The 21,912-nt window shown below is 45.5% G+C and overlaps 2 pseudogenes; both read right to left on the bottom strand.

Annotated features, from left to right (window-relative positions):
* Positions 1-1,684: 1,684 nt before the first annotated feature.
* Positions 1,685-3,930, bottom strand: LOC141042622 (uncharacterized; annotated as a pseudogene).
* A 5,535-nt stretch (positions 3,931-9,465) lies between these two features.
* Positions 9,466-12,860, bottom strand: LOC109776619 (uncharacterized; annotated as a pseudogene).
* Between the last annotated feature and the right edge of the window lie 9,052 nt (positions 12,861-21,912).

The raw sequence follows: 21,912 nt of genomic DNA, 5'->3' as shown, positions 1-21,912 counted from the left end.
GTTGAATGATGATGATGATGATGGTATGACGAGACTATTGCATGTCTATAATATGATGAGAATAGTGTATGTTTAGTATGATCTGATGAAAGTTCTGTATAGAGCCTGTATAAATACAGCACAAATACGTAGAGGGGTGCGGAGTGGCGAAAGCAGAAACATTAGCAGTAGCGCTGGAAAGCACCTAGCAGTAGCGTTGGCTTAGCAGCAGCGCTTCCTGTGAACAGGCGCTACAGATAGTTATCAGTAGCGCTAGTCCAGGAAGCGCTACTGCTAACAATACTTACCAGTAGCGCTGCCTGTAACAGCGCTACTGCTACAACTTAGCTGTAGCGCGGTAGCAGTAGCGCTGGACCCAGCGTTACTGCTATGCATATTTCAAGTGCTACTATTAGGGTTTTTCCTAGTAGCGAGAGCAGGAGATGTGAATCAGTCGGGTCACAACTCTGGCTGGAAGCAAAAACGCAAGGGTGAAGCAGCGGTAAACACTGAACTCGCGGCCCTAGCCAGATAAGGAAAAGGCAAAGGGCCTCAGGAGCAGAAGAAGGAATGGGTCCTGAAGAGGAAGAATGACTCGAAGGGCGATATTCTTGGCCAACCCTGTCAGGTTCACACCAAGAGAGATGAGGTGGGCAATTTGATTCTGCCAAGCACATCACTCGGGAGTGCAGGTTGCCGAAGAAATTCTTAATTTTGTAGGGTCGTCAGGTCGCGGTTAGAATAGATGCTCTACGACGCTTACTGGGTTTCCGAGGCCCCTAACTACTTGTCTACGACTTAGGTACTACGACGCTTACTTATACTATGAGTTAGGTACCATTGTTGGAAGTTGGAATACCAAACACATGAATCACCCAACCAGCTTTTATTTGGTTATCCATGTTTTACCTCATATATCGTATTAAATACAATAATCTCAAACAGCCCGGCCATTATGAGAGACACGTTGCAACGTCTGAAAATTAAATATTACTGGTACACACTGTAATATCATAATGGTAATGCAGTGGCAATTCGAATTTACATTTGTCCACTTAATCTTCCTTTTGGCTATGGTAACCGAGCAGGGGATGCGGAGCAATACGATGATATGTAACCATAACTTGTATGCGACGACAAATATGACGGGATCGAGGGACATGAAAGGAACGGCTTCGGTGGCATCTCAAATTCGTTGATGCTCTTTTCCAACATATCAATCACCTTGCTCATCGAAGGACGGTTTTCGGGGTTAGTTTGTATGCACCATAGGCCCACTAAGGCCATCTTTCTCATGGCCTCTTCAAGGTCGTAGATGACTTCACAAGTTTGTACCTGTTCTGCTACACTGTCATAAATCCTGTTTGGAAAATACACATCACTTGAGCTCTCTGTATTCCTTCTTCCTTTATTTATCCTTCCTCCTACCATTTCCAGGAGCTATGCCTCATTTAGGAACTCCTCTCCATTGCCTCATTTAAGAACTCCTCTCCATTGCCTTTGGAAACTTTTAGGAGCTTCACCGCAACCGCACAGCCATCTTGTAGGCTACCCCTAAATACCGTGCCATATCCACCTTCTCCAAGTTTATCCTTGAAAGAGCTAGTCATTTGTTTCAGCTCTGAGTACTTGTACCTTTTCGGAGCCAAAGATCCATACATCCTCAGCATTTCTTCCATGCTTGATTCATTACCAGTCTGCTTGATTAAAGACTAATCTTTCGCTTACGTCGGTGCACCCCACAAACTAGACATGTTAGCAAGCTGATTGTAGCAGACAGAGAAACTGTAAAAAAAAGGAAAAGTGAACATCATTTAGTAAAGTTGATAGAATGTCAGTATATGTATGAGACTGTGTAAACTATCCCTTTTCTAATATAGCCATTTAGGAATCTTTCAATTTCACGTCATTAAATTATAAATCTCCATAATTTGGTTAATTTTAGACTTAGCAGTTTGCCTTTAGATAACATCAAAGTATGAAAGTTTGAGACAAAGTATCATGTATTTTCTTAGCAGAAGCCATGATAGACATACCTATCAAAATTAACTTCTTGTTGTGCCTATCATCTGCAGTGAAATTATTAAGGTTAGTCAATGTAAGTATCAATCACAAAATAAATAAAAACATCAAAATGAACCATGGCAATTTCACAGCCAAGTGCAACTAGCTATTAGAAATGCATGCGGCATAAGTAGATCAAAATTTTAACTCCAATGGGAAAGATCAGTAGACCGACATCACATCAAAACCTGTGGTTTCTAAGATGTCATGTAGATCCAAATAGCAGCATCTCTCAACATGTCAGCTCAGCTGAACAAACAAAAAATAAAGAAGATAAGGGCATCTCCAACGCGGACCCTCAAACCGCCCACAACCGTCCGGACCGCGTGGCCCGGATGTGTTTTGCCATCCAGTACGGTCATGTATCGGTCCGCTCGGCGGTCTCGACCTCATTTTTCCACACAAGCGTCTGACATCCCTGGCCTACCCAAACCCTCTCCCTTGCCCGCACCCCTTCCCGCCCGAAGCGGTCATCAGTGCCGCATTCATGCGTTCATCCGTCATCAGATCATTCCACAAAGCACAACGCGTTGACCAAGTCAAAATCATGTACTAATTCATGTACTAATCTTAAAATTCTTTGTTGGTGTACCCAGTTTCGTGCGATTGCTTTATAATATAAAGCGAGGAAAACCCTTTTATATCTTAAAATCATGTACTAATCTCAAATTGGGAATCTCAGTTGATTGACAGAGGTTCCACGCCTAGAGAGCTTACTGAATTAAAGGATAAGTCACTGACATGACTAATTTTCTTGGTTCGATTAGGGAAGTGCAAACAAATTAGGCACTGCTTGTCCTACTGTAGCTACAAACTTGATTAAAAAATAATTTGGTGGTTGAACTTACGTGCTGCTGTAGGCAAAGGGGGAGGGGGTGCCTCCCATGTCAAGAGGAAGCCATCGTCGATGAGCTGCTCGTAGTCGCTTGCGTTCGTCTTGCCTGACGACGAGCCCATGCAGTACGGGCACGACGCTTGCATCGCAGCCCTCCATGGCGTAGCTGGCGTAGTTCCCGATCCGGTCGTGATGCACTCCCGCACGGACAAACACCTCCCACTCGTTCCCGCACCTCACTCTTGTCTGCACCAGGCCTCCGTCCCGACGTGCAGCAGCCACCGCGCTTTCCTCCGTGCAATTGTACAAGATGAGATTCAGGTTGCCAAGGTCGATCTTGAACTGGGTGTCTAGTTTGGCGGAGGTGTTCCCAATCTTTATGCCGCAACCGCTGGAGGCTTCCAATAGTATCTGCTTGCCTTCATCAACGACTCGCAAGCTGTGTTCCTTGTAAGAGATACTGTTGATTGCAAAGCCGGGGATGTGGGGCACGGAGCTCCGTAGGGTTGCACTGCTGTTATTATAGCAAGTGACCTTGAAGTCCAAGATACCACACGATCTTCTCGCGTCTGTCTCAGCGAGCCAGAACGGATCAGAGATGGTGAGGTTTCCACACCTGTTGGCCGAGCGCGAGCAGCCTTCCCCTTGCTGCTCGTCAGCCCCGGCGAGCATCGGTGGTAGCCACCACATCCCGATGAAGACTAAGAACCAGCCGGCCATAGCCATCGGACGACGAGCCTTGAAATTTGTGTCGGCAACAAACACAAGGGGAGCAAACTGAATCGGTAATCATGCATGTGCTGTGGCCTGTGGGGAGATACGGGAGAGAATAATCTGGCTAAGAATGAATGGCGTATGGAATGGAACAATGAAGTTGTTTGGGAGTGGTCGTAAGGTCTAACATGACAACTCCTCATCAAGTATCCCAATTGACGGGGTGCAAGGGAAGACCCGTGACGAAATTATGAGGCTGGTCATAGTGGGGAGTAACTTAGACTAGTAACATGCATATGTTACTAGTCTATGTTACTACCTCTATTTTTGTCATGCATGACACATAGTAGCATCACATTTATTGTGTTACGGTATCTACCTATGTCACTATAACCATCTCTCTTCTTTAATTGTCTGCCACATAAACATGTTTGCGACTACCAAGTGCATGATACTATTTATGTTACCTCACTATGGGCAGCCTGAGTGGCTGCAGATCCGGTACTGGGTGCAGGACTTTTCAGACTTGTCGATCTTGAATAGTATTAGCCTCGTGCCGCCTGAGCTGCCGGGCAAATGCATGCATATACTTGTACACAGTTCTAGTGGGTGAGAACGTTTCCCGTGCGTCTCCACGAAGTACTGTGGCTATAGGCTGCCGAAGAAAAAAAAAAAACGGGTACTCGGATACTTGTCGCCACGCAGGTCGCCGTCCGGCGTCGTCGTATGGTGCAGCAGCACGAAGCACGCACGTGGATAGGACGGAGAGGAACGCTCGTCGCAACGGGGATGCATGCTGGTGGCCGTGGTGTTGCGTTAAATGGAAAAGTGTTAGGACTGCTATAAGGCCGGTGAGGATGGCTCGGTTTAATCTCACCTCATTTGTGGAAGGAGGCCACCACCAGCTTATAAGGGAGAGATTTCTTCCTGATTTCAGTCTGGGCTTTTGGGATGGAGTGGGCTTTCCGCTGAATGCTGGCCCATGTGCACATAAACATCCAGAACGTGAGCATAGTGTGGGCTAGTCTGAATTGAACGCTAACAAGAAGAACGAACGCATGAACCGTGCGTGTGTGTGTAGAGATGTTTGAAAAAGTATATTTGGAAAAGAACGAACCCACGAACCGTGTTCGTTTGTTTGATTTTGTGCAAGCGTGCTGATTAGACCATCTCCAGCAGAGCCCCCAGGGCCACTTTTTGTGTGCCGGCAATGTAAAAAGGCCAAAAAACGGTGCAAACCGGGACCAAAGGGTGCGATGACCTTTAGTCCCGGTTCGTGGCTCGAACCGTGACTAAAGGTGCCACGAACCGGGACTAAAGGGGTTCTGAAATTTGTCTTTTGTTTTTCCATTTGTTTTTTGTTTTTACTTTCTGTTTTAAATTGCTTATATCTTTTGGGATATTTGATTTTTTGAGTGATTCTTTTTGCATTAGATTCAAAATTTTGTCTAATTTCTGTTTGTGACATTAGTTTTCAAATTTGAATGATTTAAATATGAATTTGTTCAAATTTGCTTCAAATCCTAGATTGTGAATAATTTGTGTTTAAAAATAGTTTTTAATTTAATTCTTTTTGCTCCTGGTCACATGTTAGAATATTGTCACAGTAACATTTCTTTGGTTATTTTTAGAATAATTTAAATTAGAATTTCAATTAAAACAGTACTGTTTTGCCTATATAGTTGTTTTAGTCCTTTAATTGTTGTTTTCAATTATTTTTAGTTAGTTCTTTCTATAGATATTAACATGTTGTAGTATGCTTCTGTTAGACAATAGTAGATAAATATTTATAATTAATTAATATTAATTTTGCTACTATTTTGTATTAATAGTAGTTTAGCCTTTAATAATAGTTGATAGAATTAGTTTTGCCATATTAAAAAGTAAATTTTTTGCCACTTTAATAGAATGTGACTCTGGCTTGGTTAACCTTACTTGTGACTCTGGCTAGGACGATGCTAGCAGGTGTAGTCGACGGTAGGATTGGATGGACACCATCCCGGACTAAAGGGGTTCTGCAATTTTCAAACTCTACCCCCACCCCCCCCCCCCCCCCCCCCACCGCCCCCGTATTGCCATTTCAGTTTCGAAAAAACCAAAAGAAAATGATAAAAAGTTTAAAAATTAAAATCCTTCGAGATGTAGTTATGTTACTACATCTACTAGTTAGGAAAATTAAAAAACATAAATTTCGAAATGTTTTGCAAAAAAGTGTTATGAAAAGTAAAACGGCTATAACTTTTGCATACGATGTCAAAAAAATGTATAATATATCAAATGTTCAGCACAAAAACCCGGTTCCGATTTCGACTATGAGTGTTACTAAATAATTATTGTTTTTAAAATAATAGTTTCAAACTCAAACAGTGAAACGTATGACTTCATGCTCAAGTCCAACTCCTAAGGGTTAATAGGAATGACAGCTTACTATTGTCAAAAAATCAACAGGTGCAGACTTGGTAACTAGGGGGAATAGAACTCGAAAGTTAAGTTGGTTTGGCTGGGGTAGTGAGAGGATGGGTGACTAGCCGGGAAGTTAGACGATTTGGAATGAGTGGTCCATACTTGAGCAGTGATGAGGGGTGATTAGAGATTAAACTGTCAAATAATTCGGAAATATGAAAATAAAAAAATTCAAGAAAAATTCAGATTTTTCTTTTTCAAAATTTTTTAGAAAAATAAAATTTCGAAAAATTTCCTTTAGTCCCTGTTGGTGTTACCAACCGGGACTAAAGGTGGAGCTTCAGACAGCGGCCACGTGGAGATCCTTTAGTCCCGGTTCGTAAGCTAACCTGGACTAAAGGTTTTGGGCATTAGTCTCGACCCTTTAGTCCCGGTTCCAGAACCGGGACTAAAGGCCCTCTGGAACCGGGACTAAAGACCCGTTTTCTACTTGTGTGGGGGGCTGCTGGGGGTGCCGGCGAAAGCAACAACCAATCATATTCCCCACGCATCCTTTTCTTGGCCCACCCAATCACTCTTTGCTTGATGATTGTCTTGGGGGCACCAACGGCTGGGAAAATGTACTCGCGTTTCATCCGGTGAAAACGCTTTGCCCCACAGGACGTGCCATTTTTTGCCCAGCGATTGTCCTGGGGGCCTCCAACGGCTGGAGATGCTCTTAGTACCAGAAGGGCGAGCGCGGCAATGGTAGATAATATTTTTTTAGAAAATAATAAAGAGGCTATTGCTTTTGGCGGTACATCATTGAAATTGCACACGAAGTTGGGAAATATTACCCACCGAGGCTATCTATAAGTGATAAAAAATGTTTCACACATGGGAATCCTCGCCTGGGCCGGCCAAGTAGGAACCTTTTATACTGTGCTCTGCACGCGAGAGAAGACACAACGTGCCTGTTTCGGCTGAACCATGTGCGGCGGCCTTTGGTTCAAATTTTGATTATTATTTTTTGTTTTTCTTTTCCACATTCGCTATTTTTTCTAATTTAAATAATTTGAGATATTGAAAAAGTTCTAAAAATTTAGAAAAAATGAGAATTTCGAAATAAATTGTTTAATAATTAAAAATTGTGGAACCAGAAAATGTTCGTGATTTAAAAAAATGTTATCATTTTCAAAAAATATCACCATATTTGAAAACAAATATTCGGGAAATCAAAACATGTTCATGATTTTTAAGAAGTTCGTGTATTAAAAATGTTCATGAAATTGAATAAAATTTTGGCAATTAAATAAATGTTCATGAATTAAAAAATATCCTGAAATTCAAAAACTGGTCTTAACTTGCAAATTAGTTTATTGATTCGTAAATTGTTAGCTGATTCAAAAAATGATTGTTCATTTCAAAAAGTGTTCGTTAAATCAAAAAAATGTTAGTGTATTTAAAAAATTGTTCCACCAAACAATCTCCAAAAAGATGTTCGCCGAATGTAGAAATGTTCGCCTATTCAAGAAAAATATTCTTGAAAATGTTCAAAATTTGAAAAATGTTTGCAAATAGAATGAAATGTTCATGATTTTAGAATTTTTTTGAAAATCTGTAAAAATGTTCACGAATATGAAACATGTTCACAATTTCACATATGTTCACGAGTTTCATGATTTCGAAAAATTGTTCATGATTTCAAGAAAATGAGAGTGATAGTGTATCTCGGTGATGCAGTAAAATGTGCTCATTTCTATTGGAGATTATGATTTTTTTTTCTCGTTGGAACGACGCACAAGCAGTTTTGCTAGTTTCTTTAGAAGAGCAATGGTAGGTTTTTTTAGAAGTAGGGCAATGGTGTAGGGTTTTTTTTTCTTTTGAGGGGTGGGCAATGTTGTAGGTGAGTGTGGATACTTCAGCAGCATCGATTCCAATCAAAGGAGAAGGAAAGTGATGGGTAGGATTGGGCTGTCGGGACTAACTGGCCCACGTAGTCGCACGCGGCCGGCCATGATGTTGCTCAGTTGTTTGGGCTTTTTAAGAGGGGGACGGGGTTTAGGGAGGGCCTATAGCCCAGACCTGTGATCGGGATCAGCGTCTATTGATGGCCATGCCCCTGATTCCCCACGACATCCACCACTGTTCTCGTGAAGCTCAAAAGTGAAGCTCAAAAAGCCAACACTTAGGTGAAGGTTCATGAACGTAGCGACTTCAATTTCGAGGCTCATAATCTCGCCAAACATGCTTGTAATCTAGGTATGGGTAAACATATTTGGATGGGCAGCCCCCATGACCCAGCTACTGTACCTATGAACATTAGGTTGAATGAATGAAGTGGCAAGATTTTCTCCAAAAAAAAATCCACCACTGTTCTCATCCCCGTGCCAGCGCCAATGTAGCAGCGTGCGGCTACCATTGTGATCCAGGCAGGGAAGACTTGCTAGCCCCCAATCCCTCGACACTAGCTCAACATTGGCAAATGAGGGTCGCGGAACTGATGTTGCCCACAGACTTGCGCAAACCCTTGGCTCGCCAGCGGAGGTAGAGTAATACACAGAGAGCGGGACGGTCGCCGGCGAGGTTGTGTGTGCGTGAAGGAAAAGCGCGGCGTCGTTGGCTTGAGCTGATACCACATATATACCACCGATGAGAGCAGCAAGTAAGTATACACCTGCTGCTTCCACGATGAATTTGATTGCAACGAATTGTCATATGTTTTGATGGATATACAGTTTACATCCACATTCTGAATTTTAGGCCCGCAATTACGTTTATTGAGTTTTGCGGGGAATTTATACTCCTATTTTTTTTTTTTGTGTAGGAGGTGGGGGGGGGGGGGGGGGGGGGGAGGGGATAGCTGTCTGCTTTAGCATAATAAGATTAAATCCTTTTATCTGTTCGAACTTGGAAGTTGGGACGCAAAACTCATCGGACACCTGATCTGGTATGTAACTTCGTGGTCGTATATAGTCCTAAAATACGGTGATCTCACAAGGCTTCCGTTATCACCTATGTAAATTGGTGACTATGGCAAGTGGTACAACCTTGGTATTTGCTATTAATACAAATATGACACGCATTTAGGTGCCTGTCAGGGAAACGAAATCTTATTTGGCATTGACATCTCCATATACAAGGTAAAGTTTGTTGTCACCACTCCTAGTGTACAGTGAACTCAAAAGTATGCCACTGTACCTCTTGTGTTCTTCACGCCCTTCCCAACAGCCAAACTGAAAAATCATTATGGGTTAGTCTTTATGCAGTGATTATTTTCTAACTTAGAAAATACTTTTCATCAATGGAATTTCAATTTGACAATACATTTATATGAGTTTTATTTATAGCCAGGGAAGCAAGCTTTAGGGATAGAGCCACCCTTTAAACTAGGTCATTGGTGCACACCACATGGAATAAGAGTCTGTTGCACATGAAACTATTTTTTTTATTTCACCCCTCCTAGATCCCCATAATATGGTCCTTCTCTATAATCTTAAAGCAATTCTTTTTAGGTACTCTCAAAGCCTGAGGAATTTATGTTGGAATTTCCTGTCAATTGTGCATTAGCTATTCTTTGAAGACTATGATATAATGTCAAACTTAGTTGAGCATGTTCAGTTTATGAATATACTCTCGCACATCTTACCTTCTTAAAGTGGTGGAAATTATTGTGTGTTTTCTGAATTTACGAGCTTTATCTCCTCAGATCTCGTAGAACTTGCACTTTGTACATTCATATTGTGAGCTGAATTTTCGCTGGAATTGGAGATAAGCATGTAGGTCAATTTGTTAAAATATTTTCTAGAAAATAAGAACTTCACCAAAAAAAAGGGAATACCAATAGATGTAGAAGTATCTTACAGTAGTCCATTGAAGTTTTGCTTCGGTGGCATGGCCATGTCATCTAAGCTTTTGTCGAAACATTTTCTATCACTTTTGTTGTACTAGGACGATACACAGGTAATACTTGTATGCACCACAAGCCAATCAGGGTCATCTTTCTTGCAATTTCCTCAATGTCACTTGTAACTTCACATGCTTCTAATCCATCGTCTTGAGCAAAGTGATCATAAATCCAATCTGGGAAATATTTTTCGCTCGATTTTTCAGCCATTGATTTCACATTTTTCCTGCCTCCAACCATCTCTAGCAACATCATTCCATAGCTATAAACATCTGACTTTGTTGAAACAAGTCCAAAGTATCGTGAGTGAACTTCTGGAGCAATGAATCCAATTGTACCTCTAGCACCGATCATTGAAAGCTTGCTCTCCTTGTTACGACACAGTTTTGCAAGACCAAAATCGGCAATCTTTGGGCAAAAATCCTTGTCTAGAAGGATATTTTGAGGCTTAATGTCAAAATGGACGATCCGTGTATTACAGCTATGGTGCAAATATTCCAGTCCACGAGCTATCCCAATCGCTATCGCATAGAGCCTCTCCCGTCCTAAAATTTCTTTTGGGTTCTCTAAGTAAATGTATCTATCCAAGGAACCATTGCACATGTACTCATATATAAGAGCTCGTTTTGATCCCTCCAAACAAAATCCCAAACAGGCTAACAACATTGACATGAGAGGTCATGCCAATGCTTGTAACCTCATTCACAAACTCCTCCCCATTTCCTTTGCAGTCATGCAAGAATTTCCTTCAAAAACCACACCATAACCACCTTGACCAAGCTGCTTATGGCGAGACGATGTTATCTTCATTACCTCTGAGTATGTGTATCTTTTTGGAGCAAGTGATCCATACCACGCTATCATGGCCTCATAATGCCTTTCAGTGCTGCTGCTTTTCTTTTTCCAGATAAGAAACCAGTTTCTTTTACCCGTCATATACCATATCAGCACATAAATACATGGAAAGAGCAGTGCTGCAGCTGCTGATGTCAAAGCTGGGATAGAAGTAGATGTTACTTTATATTATAAATGGGAGGTCTGAAGGGATGATATGGTCATTTGGATCTCTAGGCTAACAATAGTTCAAATTTGTTAATCTGAAAGAGTACAACAATAAAAGTGGTAACAAGCTAAAGGGGAAAAGGTCATAGACATTTGCTCTGAAGTGATTAGTCTTGTATTATGCACATGCTGACAGTTTGCATGTTTAAACTTTTATTTGGAATCAAAGCGAAAGATTATGCAGTATGATTGTTATAAACTTTTATATATGTTTGAAATTCACTAAATTAACTATTGAGGCTTAAATGATTATACATGGAAAGTTTTGGCTTACCTATTGTTATAATCCTCGTGCGAGTCGTCTTGCTACCTGGAATATTGCATCATATTTAGTTCAAAAAGCAAGACCATGCAGTAGTCTATTATTGGTTGTTTTTCGGAGAGAAAGAAACACATGCACCATATTTTGAATCTTCAATATTTGCTAATGATATGTACAAAATAAAAAGTGGTGTCGCAAGATAGTGTAGACCTTGGATTACATGTCTGTACTGTTTTACATGAATAACTATGTCACTTTTTTTTCCTCAAAAAGAAAACGGTCTCCATCTTTTATAATCCCGACTAGTACCGGCAAAAAGACACATTACCCATTTCTCATATACCTGGAGTTGCAGAAATAGTCTACATACATGCTGACCTGTTGTTCCTTAGATTTATAAATATGACAGGAGATGGAGAACTTCCTACTTAATTACATGCCTAGGTAAGAAAAAAATTACCCCTGACGCAAGTGGATAATTAGTTCGACAAGGCAAGAGAAAGGGATGACCGGAAGTGGAGAGGAGAAAGAAGATGACTAGTTTGTAAAGCCACTGAAGATGCTATTCTCTAATCCATAAATAAGTGTAACGGAAATAAAAACAATCTGAAATTGAGCTTAAAACTACCAGGCGTGCAGCGAACATCCTCAATAAGTGAGTGACACGAATCGATTGCTTGGCTCAATTAGGGAAATCCTGGCATATTAAAAGATAGTTCGACAAGTGAACTTACGTGGAAGGAGAGTGGTCTGAGGCGGGCAACTCCATGTCAAGAGGAAGCCATCGTTGAAGAGCTGCTCGTAGCCGCTCCCGTTTATCCCCGGCCCCGCCGACGAGCCCGACACGGGCACGACGATAGCAGCGCAGCCTTCCAATGCATAGCCGGCGTAGTTCCCTGTGGCGTCGTGAGGTACTCCGGCGCGGACAAGCACCTCCCACTCGTTCGCGCATCTCACGCTCGTCTGCACGAGGCCTCTGTACGTCCCGACGTGCCAAGGCCGCCGCCGCCGTGCAGTTGTACAGGATGAGGTTGAGGTTGACGGGGTCGATCCTAAATGGCCCATTCAGTTTGACTGAGGTGTTCCAGATCGGTACACGGCAGCTGTTGCGGGCACGCCATAAATCCAGCTTTTCCAGATCAACCGCATACAAGCTGCGTTCGTCGTAGGAGATGTTGAGGATTTCGAAGCCCCTGTTGAAGGGTATGGAGCTCCGTAGAGATGGATAACTGTTGTTAGTACAAGCTACTTCAAAATCCCGGGGAGAAGAAGCGCATGATCTTCCGGTCTGCAAGCCAGTGAGCCTGAAGGGATCGAAGATGCTGACGTTGCCGCACATCTGGGCCGAGCAGTCTCCACCCTGCTGCTCCTCGGCCACCCCAGGAGCATCAGTGGCAGCCACCACACCCCGACGAAGACCAAGAACCAGCAGCAGCTGAGAGACATGGGAGCGGATGATTTGGAGAGATTGTAGTGAAGAACAAGGCGAGGTAGCTGGATTCGGTGGTCATGGGCTATGGGAAGGTAGAGAGATAATACCTTTGTAGAAGCACGAACCATCTCATATGTGGACGGCAAGCGAGCGGACTACTACCATTGGCCGGAACATTTCACCGGAAATTTGATCAGGCGATCATCTTCCACGAAGTTTCCCAGTTGGCCTATTGGACTGGTAATCCAGTGGCCTCTGAAATTTCGGTGCAACGACTTTGACGGGGTCCATGGCCATGACCTCCGCGAGCCAGTGAGGTGACTGGGACCAGGATGCTTAGCCTGATTATTACGGTTCCGGTTGCTTTGTGGTCTTGTACAACCTTCACACTTTATCCAGAAGAAAAAACAGTTCCAGACTTGAACACACAATGGGCTGCAAAGCAAATTTTTGGCGCTCTATACCATTACCATGTACAATGGACTTGAACACACAATGTACTAACAACAGTTATCCATCTCTACGGAGCTCCATACCCTCCACATCAATCATCATCGGTTACGGCTGCAAAGCAAATTTTTGGCGCTCTCACTGGGTGGACGGTTGCCGACCTGCCGATCTATGGCCGAACCTCTTCGACCACTTCAATGGGCGACCGCTCTCCCTGCGTCTGGCTATCAACAAGGACAAATGGATGCAGTACGTCAAGGCCAACCCCTCCCGGATTGTCCACTTGTCCTTCGCGAGCTTTGCCAGCTGTGGGAGGCCACGCAAGCGATCACCTTCCAGGACGGCAGGACGGACTCTCTGCGTTGGAAATGGACTGCATTGAGTGAGTACACGGCGGCTTCAATATACCACATGCTGTTTCAGGGATCCATCCCCTCCAACGACAACGCCGTCATTTGGAGGGCCAAGGTGGCGCCGCGAGCCAAGGCTTTCGCCTGGATTCTGCTGAAGGGGAAGTGACTGACAGCGACAGATACCGCACGACCCCTTGTGCCCCCATGCCAGCAGACCCCGGAAACGGCCGTGCACCTCATCGCAAACTGCACATTCTCGGCTCGGGTTTGGGAGAAGACGGCGAGCTCTCTGGGACCTCCATGTGCAGGCATCCAGATGCAGGCAACCGGGCGTCTCCGAGATCGCTTTCGAAGGCAGGTGGCCTCGCTGCCAAAGTTAGACAGATCCACCTAGCGGCCACCGTGCCTCCTGGTCGCATGGTGCTTATGGAAGAAGCGAAAAGCAAGGATTTTTGACGCCACAGCAAGCTCGGTGAACCAGGTCCACTCCAGAATCCTAGATGAGGCACGATGTTGGCTGCACGCTGGGCTAAAGCCAATGTCCAAGTTTTTTGATCCGCCTTGAGTGTGTCAAAGCCGGTCTGTATAGTTGGTCGCCGGTGCCGAACCCTGTCCATGTAACCATCAGCTACTCTATGTTTCTTCTTCATCAATGAAAATCAGCTCTAGCTGCTTTTTCGTCAAAAAAAACAGACTTGAACACACACAAAAAAAAAACATTCGCAACAAACAGAAAGAACACACACACATAAAAAAAAACTCTAATCTTCAGTTGCACATTTCTACATGTAGACATCACGCCTTTTTCGTGGGAGACGGCTGCGGCGACTTCTGGAGCATGCACATGTGGTGTGTGTCAAGGATCCGTTGGACCCGTGTTTCGATTTTAGATGATGTGTGTAGGGGTCCCACATAATTTTTGAAGCAAGTGGATCACTTCTTGTTTCTAGTCTATTAGATGTACTTCAGTTTCTTGAGCTAGCCAATACAACAAAAATGTTTTCAGCTAGCAGCGTGTTATGTAATTTTGTGAGTTCAATTGACAGGCATGTGAATTTGGAGACAAGTAGATAGGTTTTCGACGGGAGACCGGGGCCGGAGGACTAGAGGCCAACTCCAACACATGATCCAAACGGACGTCCGTTTTGTCCGGATTTTGTCAGTTTGGGTAGGGCAATGGAGTGGCGTCCGACCGTTTTTCTGGATGCGCCGGTTGTGCGCCCAACACGGAGCCACATCTCGGCCGCATCTTGTCTGGCTAAAGCCCTATGTGACTGCAAATAACCAAATAAATCAAACATTTAAAATAGTTTTACAAAACAAATAGTTCCACATCCAAATAAAAACACAATCAAATAGTTTTGCAACCCAATCGCAATTGTCTTGAATAGAAATGAATTGATACATTTACTGGTTGCCAATGTGAGTTCACTGGTTTAATTTGAAGAGCATGGTATTCTCAAAGTAATCGGCATAGAGTAGGGCGTGGCCGTTCTCCCTATTGCGATTCAAGGCCGGAGCATGACCTGGGATTGATCCCCTGAACCGAGGCCGCTGCCTAGCAATGTGGTCATTGACGACCAATGCAGCCACCACAAGGCCTTTGTCATCTGATGAACAAATGAAGTTGTGAAAGAAATACTCCCACTATCCATGGTGCCTTGTGAGCAAAGTGTCGAACACCTTGCGGTCGTGGCGGAGATGCGCCTGGAAAGAGCACCTCGAGCTCCCCTCACAGGCAGCAAAACAAGGTTGGCATTGGCGGGGGTGCCCAACAGCTAGGCATCGCATGTCGGAAGTTGTTTGGGTTGATGGGTGGCATCGAAGGCTGTAGCTTCTCTCTCACCGGCTATCGCAACAAAGAACCACTAACACATGTGTGGGCCGGCTATGGCATTGGTGTGGTCATGGTTCGGATGGCCTGGTAGGAAAGCAAGGAAGGCGTCCAGGAAATGGGGTATCGATGGGGTTGCGGCGGCGACGGTGGGGGGCGGAGGGAGGGCATGTGGGAAGAAAAAAGGGGGTTGTGCCCCCGACGGGCGGGCCAGGGTGACAAGCACGCGCGTCCCGCCCTTCCGTGCTTGTCCGTTATGACACAAACGTGGCCCAAATTTGGGCCAGGAGTGGGTCAAAAGCGGAAGAAGAACAAATGTTTGTCCATTTGCTCCTACGTGTTGTGCCGTGTTTTGTGTCCATTTACCTCTAAACGGACGCGGTCGGACCATTTGGGATCATGCGTTGGAGTTGGCTTGAGTACTTGAACTGGCATGAAGAATGATCTTTCAAAAGGATAGGTACGATGTTATGCAACCCCTTGGAATATCATTGTTTTGACACTTTAATTTTTTCATGTGAATACCATAGTTTTCTTTTCAAGTTCAAAGGTGTAAGAATTGACAAAGGGAATGAGAATCAATGGGCAGAGTTAATTTTCCGACCTTGTTTTAAAACTATGCAAGAGTGCTGCATGTAAATAAACATTTAAAGATATAAATGGAGAGCAGAGCTAGCTAATTTTCTGGACTCACCGCAGAGCTAGCCCTGGCCATTGTTGCAGTTGCAGGAAAACCCGGTGCCGTTGTTAGCGTACCTGTACTGCCCGCCGCTTGCCTAGCACTTGGGGCAATCATCCGACGGCACCGTCCACTCAAGCAGGAACCATTGCCTCATGCTCAGTACATAATCGTCGCCGTCCGGGAAACCAAGAACCGGCACGACAGAGAGACGGCAGGCTGGCGGGACAACGCCTGGCTTGCGGTGGCTGCCATACTCCCTGCCAAGTCGGTAGAAGGACTCGTTGGCGCAATGCATGTGGTTGAATCCCGGCGGCGTCACCTGCTTGGTGCAGTTGCAAAGAGCATGGAGCGGCTCAGCAGCGCTGGGCTGGCATTGCAGTTGAGCTGGAATGATGGGGACCCGCTGGGAGGCTGGCCGGGTTCCTCCAGCCTGAATGGGTAGGTAATTTTTAGGTCATCCCCCAAGCCGAGTAGTAGTACCAGTCACCATAGTCGTGAACTTGCCACTCTCTATGGGGCGCACGTCTTCGTTGCACCTGTCATTGCACTATTAGGGAAAACCCTAACAGTAGCGCGGGTATTTTGCCTATCAGTAGCGCGGGACGATGCGCTACTGATAAGGTGCTACAGCTAACGTGTAGCAGTAGCGCCTGTCGTCCCACGCTACTGCTATACATGGATAGCAGTAGCGCGCTTTGATGAAGGGCGCTGCTGCTAATATCTGCAGCGCTTTTTAGAAGGAAGCGCAACAGGTAAGGCAGCGCTACTGCTAACTTTGTTCCACTCGCTACTGCTAGTTTAATTAGTTTTTTTTCTGCATATTTGTTTTGTATTTGAAGAGGCTTTATACAATAATCTTTAGCATATCATAGACATACAAATGTAATCATACCATATACATACAACTAGTCTCATCAAATCATGTCATCATCATAATCATCATCCAACACAAAGTGGTCTCTCGTCATCATCTCGAAAATAGCGATACAAGTCTTGATTACTTGCAACTACATCGTCATCCATATCTAAACAATGATATACGCGAGAAGAGCTATCACTTTGAGTGAGAGCGAAACTATGCAGTACATGAGTTCGTATCCCTCTCTCGCATTAGCGTGAACCTAAACTAACTACTGCCTGTCGCTCGGAAACCGGAAACCGGTACACCTGGGCCTGACACTCCGGCCACTCGTCGTATATATACTCCTGGCGTAGCACTTCTTCCCCATCGATGATCTATGCACCTGCATCGTCACATGAGTCGATGATATGCAACATATATAGTTGAACAACAGAAAGAGACATACTTGGCAAAAATAGAAGCAACATATCATAAGCATAAATAACAAAGTTGATCGTACCCAAAATGCCCTAACTAGAGTGATCGTCGCTAGTCGAGGAGGACGGTTTAATTACATCACAAATAAAGTTTCGTCGTGCATAACTCAAAGTTTCGTCATACAGAAAGTATGGACTAAACGGACACATTGTCATATATCGACAATCACTCCAACATGTCAAGCCATCCATCCAAGTCAGGGAGATAGTCCCGGAGCCTAGTGAAAGGCTTCAGGTCGAGACGCTGAGAGGTTACCCGTGTTCGGACGTCTTCCCGTGACATTTGTCCTTCTTCGTAGAACACCCTGTTTTTTCGACGACCTCCTTCATGATGATTTGGGCAAGTTTGCGCTGGATGTGATAGAACTCATCTCGAAGTCGATGATTCTCGATATCTCCTATGTTCTTTGCCCATTGCAGAATATGGGCATCGCCGGATGTAGGTGACATGCGAAGGTTCTGGTGATCCCGTATGTACTCCAGCATGTGGTGTAGGACATAGAATCCATCATTAAGAGAATCACTCGGTTGCTGGATGCAGCAGAAGTCGGTCTTATGGCCAAAGGCGGGCCTACCGCCCCTTCTCTTCTTGTCCTTGACCTCTCCACCCCGTGCGTCGTAGTAAAACATAGCACTGTCGAGAACATCCTTGATGTGGGTGTAATCCTTTTTGTTAATGTTCTTTGACGAGTCCAAGTAAAGAGCGTGGGAGTATCAGGGGTAGAGGATAATGAGGACGGCGCGCCCGCCGCTACGCAAAATAAGTACACCTCAAATTAATTAGCCTCCACCGTGGAAATGAATGATTGAATCGAAGGAAGGATATCCGCGCGGATGACTTACAGGGGATGATAAGGCACGAGAATCGCCTCATTGTCCTTATTGGCGGGCAAGAAATTGATGATGTATTCCCTCGCGTATTCACGGTGCTTTGCGCAGACTCCCAAGAAGCCCTCGTGCATGAAGTACGGGTCAGCGACACAGATATGAGGTATCTGCTCAACCCCGATGATGTAAATCATGTGCAAGACATAAAGGCGGACAAACGTAAAATACAGCTTCTTCACGTGAAACATGTCGAATATGTAATCGAATCGAAGGAAGAACTTATCCACGGGGAAGAAGTCGACGTACGACAATTGCCGCGGAACGTTAACCACGTAGAGTGGGTATCCTGGATCTTTCGAGGCAACGAGGCCTTTCTCTATCCGCAGCACATCGTCATGAAGTCTCCTTGGATCGCCGAATCTGCCCCTAGCGCTGCTGCAGGTAGGATTGGTTGACCGGGGATATGCCATTTATCCGCACCGGGGATATATATACGGTCTTGAACCCGAGGCTGCTGAGGCGGCTGGATCATAGAATCAGCTTTCTTGCCTTTCCTCGGTCTCTTCCTAGGCTTCTTTGCCGGAAGGTCGTCTATAATACGTTGAGCCTCCGGAGGCGGCAATTCAGGCACCGACTCATGACGCTCAAACCCTGAGTAGGAGCCGGTATAGACATACTGTTGAGTGCCATCGTCATCCTCATCCTCATCCATGGCGACGTCATCAGCGACTAATGGAGCCTCTTCCTTACCCCGTCCGCTATCACCCAACCCGACACCTAACGCTAATAGGGTAGGTGGGGTGTTGATGTTCATACCTTGTTGAGGCTGCGTGCTCGTGGGTGTGCTCCCGATCGCCTCCAGACGAGGCAGACTCTTTGGCCACAACAGGACCCACCCATTGCAACAATCACCAAGCCGCCGCGGGGTCTCGTCGTCATCCCCCACTAGTACCAGAGGAGGCAAATTCTCGTGGCTCGGTTTGACAGTGGCCACAGAAACCTTGAAGACGTTCGGGGGGATCAGCCGGCTGTGGAACAATGGTTCCTTCGGCTTCATTATCGTCGCCTTCCCCACGTCGAGCTTCTGGTCGCCGATGGTGTACAATATGGTGCATGGGGTTTCGTCGGCCTGGAAAGAAAAGTCTGCGACGTGAGACATCCGAAAGGCAACGAAAACGGGAGATTATACATTTATTGAAGGGGGCCGGTGTGACAGATACCGTGACGGCGTCGAGCTCAGCCAAAGATGAAGCACCGCCAAGCACGTCCGGTGCCGGAGCAGGTGCGGGAGCCGGTGCGGGAGCTGGTGTGGGAGCAGGTGCTGGTGCAACGCTAGTCGAGCTGCTCCCCAAGAAGTCAGCAAGGGGAAAGTCCGCTGCATTTTTTTTCTGGATTTTCCCTGGTCCAATTGAAAATGGCCGGAAACAAGGAAGTAGAGAAATCTACAACCGCCTGTTTTGCGGCAGCTACCGCTGTTGCGACTGTCTGAGATGATTTCTTCTCAACTGCAATCTCAACCTTCTTGTCGATGTTTTCTTCAGTTAACCTCCGTCTTTCCTTTCTCTCCTCCGTGGTCTCACGATAGTACTTCTTCCACATGGCGCCGTCTCCGACACCGTGCACGCATCCATACGATGGTCGAGTCTCCACCAGGAGTCGTTTCAATATGTTCAACGCCCGATTGAATGGAGTGTCCCACTTGGGCCTCGCTAACGCCTCAGACGGCGAGTCGCTTTCGGCCGCAATTCTGTGTTGCTCTCTCTGCAAAAGGCACAAGGATCGTTTACAAATATGACTAACGTGTAGTCGAATTGATCAGAAACTAAAATTACCAGCAGTCTCATGAACTCCGTCGTGACCGCGTTCGTCTCGAAAACCTTCTTCACTGGGTCCCAACGGTGTTGGGCCCTGAGGAAGTCACGCTCCTGCGGGACGTTGAACTCCGCCAAGGAGTCTTGGATGCCCAGACTCGCGGCTTCCGCATCCTCCTTGGCCCATATGGACCTCTTCCCACCGTAACCACGGCTTCCGAGGTGGTGGCACCCAATGTTTCTCTGTTGAAGCCCCTTCATGTACTTCCGACTTTTTTTGGCATCTTCGGCCTCGCAAGCCGCCTTGAATATTTCAAAGTGCTCTGTCGTGATTGTCGGATTATCCTTTACAATCTCGGAGTAGGGTTCCTTTTTGTCGATCTTTGCTTTCACCCTTGTTTTCCAGGCAGCCAACGCGTCGCTAAACTTGGACATGGCGTGTTTTTTTTATCTTCTTCATTGCCGGGTCCTTATCTGGATCTTTATAATCCTTTTCATTCCGGCCAGGGAAGAAGACTATCAGGTGCAGCTTCTTTAGGAGGGAGGGCCTCATATTATCTATCTTCTGTAGTTTCTCATCGTCGATGGTGGCGGTTGTCCGTACGATGCAGCCTATTTGATTGTCGTAGCACGCGCGTGCTTCATCGGGCGCGGTTGGCTCAAAATTGCCGTCGTCCACCTCCGTGACCACCAGTCCAGTAGTCCTGAGTTTGTTAGGAAGTCGTTGCCTCTTTGCTTTCGGTTCTACACCGGCTCCGCTCCCCGAGGCAGCGCCGGTCTCAGTCTCAGTGCCGGTCTCGATGCCCGTCTGAGTCTCAGCGCCGGTCTCAGTCTCAGCACCGGTTTGCGTGTCGGTCTCAGTCCCCGATGCAACCGATGGGCCCAGCAACAACATCGGTTGATCGTCGGCACGGCTCAAAAATTCGTCTGCCGCCAGGTAGACGTCGTCGCAATAACCAGAACACTGTCCTTCATCGTTGCTAGCCATGTTTCCTACGATTAAATTTAGTCAATTAATTCTAGACCTAATAAAATGAATAATGACACTATGTTTTGCAGGAACGTTGACTCCTTCCCGGTGCGGCAAATCCCGGGCACTCGATATGTCCTAGTTTGTAGCACAAGTCATGCCGAAATTCACGGAAAATTTCGGCATGAACTTTGCTAAAAAGTGGACAAATCGAGAACCTAAAATTTGCCGGAACGGAAATCAAAGGCCACTTGGGCACAATCGAACCACTTCAATGAAAAGATATAACATGACCACTTCAATGAAAAGATGTAATCAACAATAAAAGTCTAGGAAGGGATCATCTTTAAAATAAAACTTGCCTAAATTCTTTTCCTAGAAAAATAGTGGTCGAAAATAAAATTTTCCTCTAACCTAGCGAACCTAGTTAACCTAGCTTGTTAACCTAATGAACCAAATTAACCTAGCTTGTTAACCTACTTTACCTAGATAATTAACCTAATTAAACTAGTTAACCTAGCTAGTTCTCTGTCAAAGCCCTAAATAATTTTTTTCTTAACCTAGATAATTAACCTAATTAAACTAGTTAACCTAACTAGTTCTCTGTCAAAGCCCTAACTACATTTTTGCACTAACCTAAAAAATTATTCTAATTAAACTAGTTAACCTACCTAGTTAGTATGTCCAATGTTTGTGCTATGCATCAGAGAGAGAGAGAGGAGGGTGCTTACAGACGATGGCTCCGGTGGTGGCGAGGTAGGCAGTGGTGGCGAGGGAGGCAGTTGTGGCGAGGGAGGCAGGGGTGTCGAGGGTGGCTCCGGTGGCGCCGAGGGCGGCTCCGGTGGCGTTGATGAGGCTGCGCGGCTCCGGTGGCATTGGGGGCGGCTATGGTGGCGTCGACGGCGCGCGGCTCTGGTGGCTCGGGGGGCGTCGACGTCGACAGGAGACGACGGTGAAGTGGGGCGACGGCGAATTGGGGACACGGCGGCGAAGTGGGGGCAAGGAATTT

Source organism: Aegilops tauschii, chromosome 3, assembly GCF_002575655.3.
Source record: "Aegilops tauschii subsp. strangulata cultivar AL8/78 chromosome 3, Aet v6.0, whole genome shotgun sequence".
Taxonomy (NCBI): Eukaryota; Viridiplantae; Streptophyta; class Magnoliopsida; order Poales; family Poaceae; genus Aegilops; species Aegilops tauschii.
This window is presented reverse-complemented; position numbering and strand designations above follow the sequence as displayed.